A 14291-nucleotide genomic window follows, 5' to 3' on the forward strand; every position below is an offset into this window, starting at 1 on the left:
TGAGTGGAAAACTGCTTTAAGACTAGTCAAGGCTTGTATGAGTGGCTTGTTTGAGTGGCTTGTTATGCCTTTTGGTTTGTCTAATGCCCCTAGTACCTTTATGCGGCTTATGACTCATGTATTTAGACCATTTATGGGGAAATTTGTTATTGTTTATTTTGATGATATCTTAGTTTACAGCAAAGAGGAAGCCAAGCATGGAGAGCATTTGGAGAAGGTTTTTGAAACCCTAAGGAAAGAAAAGTTATATGCACAACTAAAGAAGTGCACTTTTTATACTAACCGAGTTTGTTTTCTTGGTTACATAGTAACTAGTGCAGGGATACAGGCTGGTCCGATCAAGATTGAGGCAATCCTAAGCTGGCCAATTCCTAAGTCAATTTTAGATATTAGGAGTTTTCATGGCATGGTGTCATTTTATCGGCGGTTCATTAAGAATTTTAGCACTTTGATTGCTCCTATAACTGAGTGTTTGAAAGGAGGCATGTTCAAGTGGAATAAAGAAGCGCAAAAGAGTCTCGAACTAATCAAGAAGAAGATGACACAAGCTCCTATCTTACAGTTGCCTAATTTTGACACTCTATTGAAGTGGAATGTGACGCTTCGGGTGTTGGAGTCGGGGGAGTTCTTAGCCGAGAAGGTAAACCCGTTGCTTACTATAGTGAGAAATTGAATGGTCCTAAGTTAAAGTATTCTACTTATGAGAAAGAATTTTATGCTATTGTTCATGCTTTGCAACACTGGAGTCATTATCTTTTGCCTAGAGAATTTGTGTTATATTCTGATAATGAGGCTTTAAAGTATCTTAACCATCAACAAAAACTTAATGCAAGACATGCAAAATGGGTAGAATTCCTTCAAAATTTCCAGTTTGTTATCAAACACAAAGCTGGAAAGCATAATTAGATGGCCGATGCTCTTAGTAGAAGACATAGTTTGCTTTCCATCATGCAAACTACTATTTTCGGTTTTGACCATATTAAGGAGCTTTATGAGGCTGATATGGACTTTGGAGAGATATGGAAGAAGTGTTTGGAGAGTCCACAAAGAATGTTTGTGATTAGAGATGGCTTCCTTTACTATAGGAAGCAACTTTGTATTCCACAAGGCTCTTTGAAGGAGTCAATTGTGAAGGAAGCACATGAAGGTGGACTTGCTGGTCACTTTAGACATTCAAAAACGTTACAGCTGATTCAAGAAAGCTTCTATTGGCCTAAGTTGAAGCGAGATGTTAAGAGGCTTATCGAGTGGTGTGAAACTTGTATAAAGGCAAAGATGCATGGAAGCAATAAGGGGTTGTAAGAGCCTTTGCCAATTCCCATAGCACCGTGGGAATACATTAGCATGGATTTTATACTTGGTTTGCCAAGGACGCAAGGAGGTAAAGATTCTATCTTCGTTGTTGTGGATAGGTTTTCTAAGATGACACACTTCATTCCATGCCATAAGACTAGTGATGCAACTCACGTGGCGGTTTTGTTCTTTAATCATATTGTTAAGTTGCATGGCATTCCTAGAAGTATTGTCTCTAATCGTGATACCAAGTTCCTTAGTCATTTTTGGTGTACACTATGGGCTAAGCTCGGTACTGAGTTGAAGCATAGCTCATCGTATCATCCCCAAACTGATGGGTAAACTGAAGTTGTTAATCGAAGTTTGGGAGCCTTGCTAAGAAGTATAATCAAGAAGAACGTAAGAGAATGGAAATCCTTGTTGCCACATGCCGAGTTTGCATTTAACAAGTCGGTTAATCGAACAACCGGAAGAAGCCCTTTTGAAATAGTCTATGGTAAGAATCCTCTCGATCCATTAAACCTATCTCCTTTTCTTCAAAATCATTCTTTTAGTGGTGATGCTGAAGAGAGAGTTACGCAATTGAAGAAGTTACATGAGGAAGTAAAACAAGAGATTGAAAAATAAACTAAGACATACAAGGAGAAAGTCGATAAGAAAAGACATAAGCAACTCTTTGAAGTTGGAGATTTGGTGTGGATATACTTAAGGAAGGAACGGTTTCCTAACCGAAAGTATCCTAAATTGCAATCAAGAGCTGATGTTCCTTTTCGAGTGGTTTAGAAATTGGGTGACAATGCTTACAGGTTGGAGTTTTCGGATGACTATGGCGTGTCCCCAATTTTCAATGTTGCTGATCTTGCGCCATTTGTGGAGCCTTTAGACTTGAGGACGACTCCTTTTCAACCAGAGGAGAATGGTGCAAATACAAGCCAAGAAGCCCAAGCTGAAGTTAACCCAGAAGCCTTAGAAGCTTTGGTGGACTTTGTTGAATTCGACCAAGCTAGATTAATTGGTGTTGATGGACGTGCAATAGGTCCAGGTGCATGCGTATGGACTTGTTTACAAGAAGACTGAATTTTAAAGGCCCAAAGAAACAACCTTTAGGCGTGGGAGTCAAGAGAAGAAGTTCCCTTATTATGTTTTACAGTTCTTTGGAAACTAGGATTAATTTGATTTCTAAGATTTTATTTACCTTCCTTTTATGTAATTCAGCACACGTTTATGTTTTCTTTCCTGTTTTGTTTTTTAGGCAAGTTTAGTTAATTGTCAACCTTACTCTTTTTAAGTACAACCCTAGGCTTATAAAAGGGACTTTACACGTTGAATTGTGGGCAGTTTTTTTTAGTGATTAATAAAAGTGGCATGTTATGCTCTTTTCTTCTTTATCCTTATTTTTTGTTCCAGACAAGGGGTGTGAGTCTTTAGCTTGTTCTTTAATTTTCGTGTGGTGTTTCTTTATCACGTTGATTGAATGCAAGAGGTGAATTTGGGACAATCTATTTTATTCGATCAATTAAGTTTTTTCGCGTGAGAGTTTATTCGATCCTGTTTTACGTGAATTTCTTTCATCCTAGTTGGAAATCACATCACATTTGAAGAAAGCTTTTCAAATATTATGGAAATGAATGGTCAAGCTTTAGTTCGCCATGGATTGCATCGCTTCATCAACTAATTACCAAATCATATGTTATTTTAATGTTTACGTTGTTATATATATATATATATATATATATATATAGCAAGCTAGATTGACATGTACGAAGGTTATTTATATATACATACAACGCAATTCCGTGTTCAAAACGATGATTTACAGTTAACAAATTCATTCTATCTAATTCATCACTCGGATAAAACCTAGCAATTAAAAGATGAACATTTGCTTAAATCATATTTGATCAATGCATGCATGATGAGGAAGAATGCAGTTTTATGAAATTCAACTGGTATTATTTCTCTATCCTAATAAGAATCTACCTTTTTGCAAGCGTACTTTGATGATGTTTAGCCTTGTCGGTTAAACATTTTCTTGAATAGGTCACTTGTGTTGGTTTCGTATGGTCATCAAGTCATCATGTTAACACCTTCTCAGTCAAATAATTTCTTATCGGGAGAAAACCAAAAATACAATCAAAATAATACTAACTAAAATTTATACCATTAAAGTTACATAGTATTAGGGGTGTAAATCAGCCGGGTAGGGTAGGGTTGAGCCGAAAAATTGAGCTTACCCGACCAGTGCATGTTAGAAAATTTTGGGCCGCGACACTCTCTTAAGTCTACAAACCAGCAACCTTTCGGGTGACCTCGGGTAGGGCCGGGTTACTCGGGTTGGTGAAAATCAATTTTAATCTATGACTTTATCAATTTTAATCTAAGAGGCTCTTATATGCAAATAAATGATAAAATATTATTGTAGTAAATGAGCAATAAATGATATATGCAAATACTATTGTAGCAAATAATTACGCAACAAAATTGCGGCATAATAAATATAAAGACTAATAACTCATATCACAATATGCATAAAGTAAGAGTGATCTCAAGGACCACATGATCACTTTTTAGTCAATTAATCTGTGCTTGTTACAGAAGAAATCATTATCAAACAAAACATGTATTTCCTTCAAGAGGGGGTCTAAATGCAAGGTGAACAATTAAAACACTCACTTTGAAATCAAACACTTTCAATATAAATAAAGAATGTCATAATTCAACAACTATGTCATACAAGTATTTTTTACACAAACCGTGAATCCAAAACATAAATAAGTTAACAGTTTAAAAGCATAAAATCCATAAACTTATGAAAGTACGAATTTGAAGTGTTGGACATTGTTTTACCTACTTTGAACATGTTCGGCTGGGTAGGGTCACCTCGGGTTCATGTAACCCTACCCCGCGCCCCTACCCGCGCAGTACGGGTTAGGCATAATTAAAACCGAAAATTAAATAAAAAATTGGAAACCCGTGATTTTCGAGTAGGGTCGGCTCGGCTCGGCCGGATTCATCGGGTTCGGGGTGATTTCTTACAGCCCTACATAGTATAAACATGTCCTTTAAAAAAAAATCATTTAAAAACAATGTTAATTGGCACAAATTTAAATTTTGAGTGGCATAAATATAAAAATAGTAAAAAAGAATAATTGTATACATAATTTTATCTTTCTCCTTTTCAATAACTAGCTAATTTTGTGTTTAAATTATGTATTATGGAGTCATCAATGAGTTATCACCAAATATTGACTCACAAAGATTAGTAATATATAGTAATATATAACTGGTGCCCTGTAAACTTTAGGATAATTCTTAATTTGTCTTTCGAATTTTAAAAACTCACATTTTATCTCTTAAATTTTAGATTGTTTTCACTTAATCCCTTATGTTAGAAATTCTATTAAAACAGATAGAAAAAGAGAAAATAATACAGTCACACGATCTTTTTGTTTAAATATTTGTTAGAAGCAAACAGATAAAAATCACATGACTATACTTAACTCTTTTTTTCCTCATCTGATTTTAACAAAACTTATTACAAACGGGCTAAAAAATTAATCTAAAATTCAAGAGATGAAGTGAGTGTTTTTAAAATTTTAAGGGACAAATTGAGAATAATCATAAAGTTTAAATAATACGATTGATAACAAACCTGTATTATTAGAGAATGTTCCCGCAGAAATCAATTCTAGTATGGGAATGCCCTTCCAGGCTAGATTTTTCCGCTTCTAAATGGAAATATGGAACACAATTATGAGTTAATGAGATCCTAAACACAGTGCTTTACTATTTTTTATGCACTAATTTTTAACTGAAAAGAGCTTATGCTATGAATATTGAATTACTAATTGCAAGGCGTGGATAGTCATGCACAGATCATACCTTACTAATTAAAAGAAGTTTGCTCCTAATTAATCAGTTGGAATCAATGAAGGATACGAAAATTCGTACTAATTCACCAAATTAAAATACGAATTTCAGAGAATAAATTAATCGAGAAAAAGAAATACACACACATATATACGCACGCACACACACACACACACACATTTTCATATTATACTTATATTATCATGGACTTGCGTGATCAAGTGTTGCTTCATCTATAGTGTTCCCCCATAAGAGTTCTGCCCCAGTAGCGTGCTGTTTTAATTTGTAATTTTCCCCTTATAAAAAATATAATAAGATAATATAATACCGCACAAAAATAAAAAAGATAATATAATACTCAGCATATTCTTTTTTAACTGGATGGGTGATGAATAACTATATGTGGCGAAGGATATTCAAAATAATATCCAATAATCTGTACCGAATTTTTAGATATTGTTGGTACGTCCAAATATATAATTTTTTTAAGTTGCTCTACACTGGTATAAGTTCGGTGAATATATTCCGTGAAATTAATTTTTTTCATTAACGTCATAATCTTTGAAATTAATGTTCTACACAGACAAGTTCGGTGAATATATAAATATATATATATAAAATTCCGTGAAAACAATCAAACTATTTCTTGGTTGAAGTTTCTTTTTTTTTTTTTAAACACCATTTGCCTTTAGTAGTGTAGGTTCTTCGGTTTCAGTTTTGACTTTTAAAAGCTACATATATGATATATGATATATATACATATATATAATGTTCGAAAAGCATACAAAATCACAACTAAATTGATATCCGACTGGATAAAATCCATCAAATACTATAGATTGAGATATAAGTGGATGCATCTATCCTTATTTATATATAAAGAACAGAACTATGAAAATATTAAAAAAAAAAAAGGAAAAAAAAATCTTAAAAGCGAAGGACATCATAGGATCTTTTTTATTTAATGGGAAGAGACTGGAGTTTTGAGTTAAAGAGATCTTAAGAACAAGAAGAAGAAAAACAAGAGAGAGAAAATAGTCTTGGATCGGCAAGTGGAACTGGAGGTAAGGTGTACACTAATAAAAAATTTTCTTTTTAATAAAATTTTATAGCATTTTAAAATACTCTTGGATCGGCAAGAATGGGCAGAATCCTCACACTATTTTTTTTTTCTTTTTAATAAAATTTTATAGCATTTTAAAGCTTTCATGTTAATGTGAATTGCTAATTTATGTTTTTCGGAAAATATGAGGTGTTCATATTAAAAAAAAAAAAAGAAAATATGGTGTGTTATAACGTGACTGAAAGTCATATGTATAAATAGATAAAGTAGGACAATTGGAATTTGGCAGAGGGAGACAAATATTTTATTTCTGCCATATGGTCCATATGGCAGAAATAAAATATTACTAGTTGTTATAAATGTTTATCGAAAAGTCAGCAATCCGAAACCATGTTTCGTCACATAATGGTTGTTAAGAGAGATGATGGCAACAGTATGACCTATATATGATTATGTTTTATACGATAATTAATACTATATACTGCATTTAAAATAAGTACTTAGCATATATATATATATATAGTTGACAAACAAGTATATATATCATATGTTATAACTTATATAATACATTTGTTTGTGTGGTATATACATCACGTGTTATGTATACATACACATATTTATCAGCTAATAGAGTTTTGGTCTTTTTCGATTGGAGAGGTCGGACTCTTAGACTGGTTAATGTTGATGCGTATATGTTGATCAACCACAGTATGCAAATGTTACGAGGTTTGATGTTGAATTTTATGTGCTGCTTTTTTTAACAATCCGAACCAAAAAATTCAATTCGGATTGTAGAGTTGAAGGTTCAAATTGATGTTTGGTGAATAACTAAATAAGAACAATTTAAATTATTAACAATGATTCAAACCCTTGATTTTAGAATTGACCACTCTCCTTAAAAATCTCATACAGAAAAATCTCATGAAATTTTCAAAAATGCCATTAAAAAATAAACATATTGGTGTCTAAATTTTATGGAAATTATACCGAATTTTTTTTTAAAACAAGGATTTTTAGACGAAACTTTATTACACTCAAAATAAATAATAACACATAAAATAGATGAAATTATCAATAACAATATATGTTAAGTGTGAATGTATGTGTGTATATGTACGTACTTACATACATACAATATATACATACACATATATGTATATTAAGTGTGAGTGTGTGCATGTATCCACCAAGATTTAAATTATGATGATTTTATTTTATTTTTAATTAATAAAGTGGGCTCTATATGCCCCACACCATATTAAAAGAGGAGTCGTCGTCGTCTTGTATAGTAAAATACAACACAAATATTTTTATCTATATATTAGTGTTCAATTTGACCACTAAAAAAGTTAGGTACCAAAATTTAACCAAATTTTGTCAAAAGTTTCCCGAAGTATCATTGAAATCTCATTACAATTTCACACTACATTTTCTACCGAAATCTAATTTACATGAGATAAAAAATTTACAAATACTTTCTCTTATATTTCCTTGATATTATTCATAAAGATAGGTACCTCTGGTTTCGATATCAGTAGTGTCACATGAGAAACTTCAATAGACCTTTTGGTGAAAATGTCCATTTTTTAATCCTCACATATTCATCATCCAAAAATATTTAATTGTTAATAAAGTAGAGCCATCTGCCTCACACCATATCAAAAAGGGGGGGGGGGGGGGGGGGGGAAAAAAGCAGTCTTGTATAAACTTTTAGTAGTAAATTGTAACAAAAATATACTTACTTATACACAAGTGTTCCATTTGGCAACTGAAACAATTATAGGTACTAAAATTTAATGAAAATTTTATCAAACTTTTCCCGAAATATCGCTGAAATTTACTATTTCAGTGCACTACATTTCCTATTAAAATCTAATTTCCATGAGATAAAAAACTTTACGATTATTTTCTGTGATATTTCCTCAATATTATGCCTAAAGATAAATACCTCTTTTTTCGATATCAGTAGTGTCACATGAGAAACTTTGATGGACCTTTTGGCGAAAATGTCCATTTTTCAATCCTCACATATTTATCATCCAAAAATATTTAATTGTTAATAAAGTAGAGCCATCTGCCAAAAAAAAAAAAAAAAAAGACCCAGTCGTGTATAAACTTTTTGTAGTAAAATGTAACAATTTATATTTACTTATACACAAGTGTTCAATTTGGCCACTAAAAAAATTAGGTACTTAAATTTAATGAAAATTTATCAAAAATTTCCCGAGCTGAAATTTTACTATTTCACACTACATTTTCTATCAAAATATCATTTCCATGAGATACAAAATTTACAAATATTTTCTCTGATATTTCCTCGCTATTATGCGAAAAGATACGTACCTTTTTTTGATTGCAATAGTGTCAAATTAGAAACTTGTTGATGAAATTTTTGGTGAAAATGTCAATTTTTCAATCCTCACATATTCATGATCCAAAATATTTAATTACTGATATATATAAGGTATTTCACTTTTTTTTGAAGGGCCCTTTTATTTTTACTGATTGATTATTCTGCAAGCAATAAAGTTTGAGTCCAATACTATATGATTTATGAATATATTGATCATCTATGTGTTCATGTAATAATTACGTTCTACTTTTTTTTTTCTATTAGTACAATTTAGTTTTATTTGCCGAATATTCATTTAAATATGATTTGGCGCGTACGCGTTAGTCGTGAAAATTATAATTTTGATCACTTTTTATTTTTTATTTTTGAAAAGGATTTCACTCCTTATTTTAGTTGATTATTTACTTTTTTTTTAAAGAAGAACCCACATGAACCACTGGTACTTTCCAATTAGAGAGATTTAGGAAAGATTACTTAAATAAATAAACATTAGGAAACCATAACATAATGAAGAAAAAAAGTCTCTCTGAATCTCACTCGATCCCAAGTCTCTGGTAATGGAGAAGGTGGGGCTTTGCTGCCTTTTTTGTGTTAGTTTTTATTTCTTGGTGAGTACTAATAAGTATTGAATTAACTATCTCATCTCTAATTAGGGCCGTACGATTCACATACATCTGAATCTGATCTCCTGCGCCCTTTTAATTTACACAAGCAAAGCCATAATTGTGATCTTAAACACGTAAAAGAAATCCAACAAATTAAAAGCACAAAAAGACGGACTTAATCTGAATGAGAGATAATTAAATATCATTAATTTGAAAGAGTTAGAAAAAAAAAATAATTGTTGATTCCCATCTGTAGTAGTGGCCAGTTATCACAAGTGCACCTCCCAAAATGAAATTATACGATTGGTGAAGCGTGTACAATATATTAACCAATATACACTACCAATTATGGATAATCCACTATACTATGGGCGCAATAAAGCTGGCACTGTAGATTTATCTTTATATCAGTTTTCATCTTTATAATGATCATGCATATTATTTCTTGTTAAAATTGTACTTGTTATTTTTCCACATCTATAGCTTTCAGAGAATCAAACATAACACGTATATTGATCCACTTATCGATAAATCTAAATAAAGTATATTTCTAAATTGATAAGTTAATGCCTTAATTAGCAAAAAGAAAAAAGATAAGCTGGTGGGCATATACATATATATATATGTATATGTCTATATATTGTATCTATTAGCATACAGATTTTGCAGATCATGAATCAACTGCTTAGGTTATATTATATTATATATTGTATGTATGTATATATATATATATATATATGTTATATTTGATAAAGATAAATGTTAATTCTTGAGACAAAGGTAATCTTTCTATAAGACGTCTCAAAACCTTGTACCAATAAGGTTCTTCAAATGGCATCCACGTCTAGTTGCTACTATTTATAGTAGAGTCAAACTTTAGTGCTCACTAAATAGAATTCAAATATATATAATACTATAAATAAAAAGCCTCCAATGGAATCCACGCCTTTCTTTTAGTGCAAAGCATCAAATTTATTGTTTAGTGGATGAAGCTTCATCTAATTACTTGGTAGTTGTCTATTGCATTGCATGAAAAGCCGATTTAATACACACACATCATGCCTTCCTTTCCATCTTTTATTCTCCCAGGAAAACCCTGCTCCAGTTATCCCACAACTGAAGCATATCCTATCCAATAATTATAAAGTACCGTAGAATTCAAAACTTTTTGGGAAGTTTCTTGGTAGTCCGTCCTATTGATAGTCTTAATTTTTAATCGTTAGATTTGATCAAAATTATATCAGATTGAAAAAGTATATAGAATGGACAAATTCTTATAATCTAATTGTTGAAAAATAAGAGACTACCAATAGTCGATTTTTATAAAGATTACCAAAGAAAATCCTAACTTTTTGATGGTAGAATTCAATTTTTTTTTTTATAATTATGGGCAGCTGCAAACTTTTGATAATTAAATAGTGGCAATTATAAAGTGACGGATTTCAAAGACATTGTAATATCCAACATCTGGAAAGTATATAAAAATGAAAAAAAAGTTTGGCCATTAATTTAAAACAGTGGTGAAAATGGTATCCGCTTCTCTAGCTTCCACCTTGTTATTTAATTAGGTACAGGCAGAACCCATAAGTTATGATTTTCTGTTGAAGTAATGGCTTGAAAAACAGAAGAGATGATCAATTCATACATATTTACATGAATCAGAAGTCTTTCATATGCTTACTGTTTTAGCCGTCAAGTATATGCCGTTCAAACATATACTTGTCAAAGTCTTATTTTGTCCACTTTTGTGTTTCCTAACTTTCCAAGTGCCGTCACTACAAGAATAATTGTCGCTAAAATTTCCAAAGTCATCGCTAAAAAACTTAAACGACGAGCTAAAAGTCTGTTGTCAATCAAAATTTAACAATGATATCAAGTCATCATTAAGATATAACAATGACATGTCGTCCTATAAATTGTAAAAACGAACTGATGGAAAATGACGTCAGCAAGACTTTTAGCGACTACAGTTTCAAAATTATCGTTGCAAAAACTTTCAAAATTTTTCAAAATTAAGTTTGTTTGTAGGCGTTTTAGCGACGACAATCTCATCGCTAAAAACTTATCGTTGTATCTTTAGTGACAACAGCTGATGTTGCTATTTGTTTTAATTAATTAGATTTTAACTCGTTTTATGAATTTATATTTTTTATCAAAAATATTTGTAAATATTTATTAAAAAACTGAATAATACATTAACATTATTAAAAATTTTGTTAATAATATTAAATATATTATTTATGTAATGCAATTGAAATAACATGAATGACATAATAATTAATAAAACACAAAAATCAAATACATAACACAATAAGGTCTAAAACATAACAACAATATAAAATAAACTGCATAAGGTTTAGTAATTAATAAATAAAACACATAATAAAATATATATATATATATATAAAGTCTAATCTCCTAGGTTTACATTATTATTATCTTCTTCTTCTCCAGTTGGAGGCATGAAACCCGGTGGGGGCGGAGGGATGTAAACATTAACTTTGTCTCATTATGTGCAAACTATTGTTACAAAGTAGGAAATAATCGTGTATGCTGGAACCCAGACTGAGACCCAGAAGAGGGAGAATTAGAACCCCCTCTGTCGTCGATGGATTTTAGGTCCCGCTCTTTTTGATGACTCAAGCACGTTTCAAGAATGGCGACCTCATCGACGGCAGGGGGTAGAGGCGCTTGAATCGGACTGTGAATTTGAGTTTGCCTCTCGTCAACCATCTGACTATGTAATGAAGAGAAACGAAAATTATTAATTAACAAAAATAAAAAGGTTAGACAATAAGAATATATTTAAAGATAAAATATACTTACATATGTCGCATAATCCAATAGTGCAAATGATTCCCTAGAAAACTCTGGTTCTGACAATTAAGTAATTTTAGACTGACAGCATAATATGGAGGATAAATCGTTTCATTTAACGTGACTAAAAAAAAATCCCTTTTATTTGTTTGTAACTTGCATCATAGCTTTCACATAAAATATAGTTCCTAATTATTTGATTTAAATTTTTTCTATGTCTACACTAATTAAATAGGCTGGACAGAACACTTTGTTGTAAAAATAAAAGAGGGCTAAAGCAGGCGGCGCTTTAGATGCATGGAACACAATTGCAATGCTGTTTGTGATGAGGCAAAAGTCAGAATTCTAGTTACTGCTAAGGATACTGATCTAGCAGAGAAGTTTGACCGCTTTCTTTTGGAGTCATATATTGAGGATAATAGAAAAGTTAAGTGGTGCCCTAGTGTTCCTCAGTGTGGTAATGCTTTACGTATTAATGGCGAGTATTTCTTACTTGTTCGAGAAAGTGAGAAATGTCCCCGAAGGAGGCAAATAGGATTTAGCCAATTAAAAAGTCGTAAGGGCAGAAGGGTATTCTAAATTCAAGATTATTGGTTCGGACTTAGGTAACACAATTTATGAGAGGAAAGATCTATAAAAACGAATGCTATATATTAAGAACCTAATTTAAGTATTGGCTACAACTATTAGTGCTTCATGCATGCACATATATATATATATATATATATATATATACGCTTTAATTTTTGTTCAGCACGAGTAAAAGAAAATAGGAAGAAAAGAAAGGTTTGTTCAAAACCTAAGAGAGGAAAATGGAGAAAGTACTAATGAAAAGATCACTTTTCCCTTATTTATTGACTTTTTCTTCCTATTTGGCAGCTGGCTTTGGTGGTGCAAAAACTGGCAACCAACATACATGGGATCACATTTTATGGACACATTTTGTAGAATTGTTGAAGATGACAAGCTTTCAAATGAGCATCAAAACCTTGACGAATTACGTTACATTCATTACTATGATCATTTTCAAGCTCATGCAGATTCTTTTGAACTTGAAAATAGTAAGCTGAAGAAAAATATAGAAGAAAATATATCGCGCTTGACAGAACGACCCATCAATGTCTGAATATTTCACTCGGTCGATAACAAAGGCTTTCAAGAGACTGTTGAGCTCAAAATCTTTGACGGATTCTCTCAGGATAGATTTATGGAGTTGAGAGTGAAGATTACGAATCTGTCAGCAGTTATTGATAAGCAGTGCCAAAATTTGTGAGTTTTTCTTGAACTACGTACCTTGGAATATCTCTTACTTGCTTTTCTTGCTTTTTTTTTTTTTTAATTATATACAACGAAAATTTTTAGTAATGGATTCTTAAACATGTTTATTATTGAATGATGTCATAATTTGTACATGGAAAAAAATTCAAATTGTTTATTAAAAAGCCGTGAATTAAAATGATCCTAACCTTCTAAATTTTTGTTTTGATAATACTATTAGATCATGAAAGTAGTATTTTTGTTTTGATAAGACTATTAAATCACGAAAGCAGCGATGCTTGAACTTCATGTTGATAAGTAAATCCACGTGGCTCCACTTTCATTATAAAATTAAATTAGTTGTGTCCCTATTTTATAAGAAAAATAAGTTAAAACTGTACGTCCACTTTGTAATTCAATGAATATATAATCTGTTCTATTTAACAAAATATTAATTATTTATTATTGAAAGTTTTCTTATTGCATATTTTTGGAAGGAAAAAAAAAAAAGATTCTGGTTTTCATCAATACATCAAAGGGAACAATTCATCATATAGGGGGAAAAAACGCATAAACAAATTTCGTTTTTGGTCATATCGTCCAAAATTGTATAACTTGATTTTCTATATGAGTATGCTTTTGTAACTTAATTGTATATATGGATTTGCTCCTTACAAATCAAATGGCGTGGACGAAGAATTAGAATTTATTCTTGTTGAGGATAAGAAGGCTGGTAAAAATGCAAAAAATAACTCTGACAAAGACGGTATGTTCATTATTATTATAAATTACATTTTCCTAACTCGATCGTGTTCTTATTATACGTCTTCTTTACGATACTAGACATTTTGTTTTCTGTTGATCAATCATAGTTTATGTGGAAGGGAATTTAAGGATACATAACACAAACTCATCTTATTATTTGAGAAAATTCAAAATGTATTCTTTCAATTTTACCTAAATACAACTTTTATCTTTGAGTTTTCAAATTCAAAAAGTATCCCGTGTTATTCAAATCAGACAAAAAATATCA

The sequence above is a fragment of the Morus notabilis genome, unplaced genomic scaffold (assembly GCF_000414095.1).
Source record: "Morus notabilis unplaced genomic scaffold, ASM41409v2 Scaffold20, whole genome shotgun sequence".
In the NCBI taxonomy this organism is placed as follows: domain Eukaryota; kingdom Viridiplantae; phylum Streptophyta; class Magnoliopsida; order Rosales; family Moraceae; genus Morus; species Morus notabilis.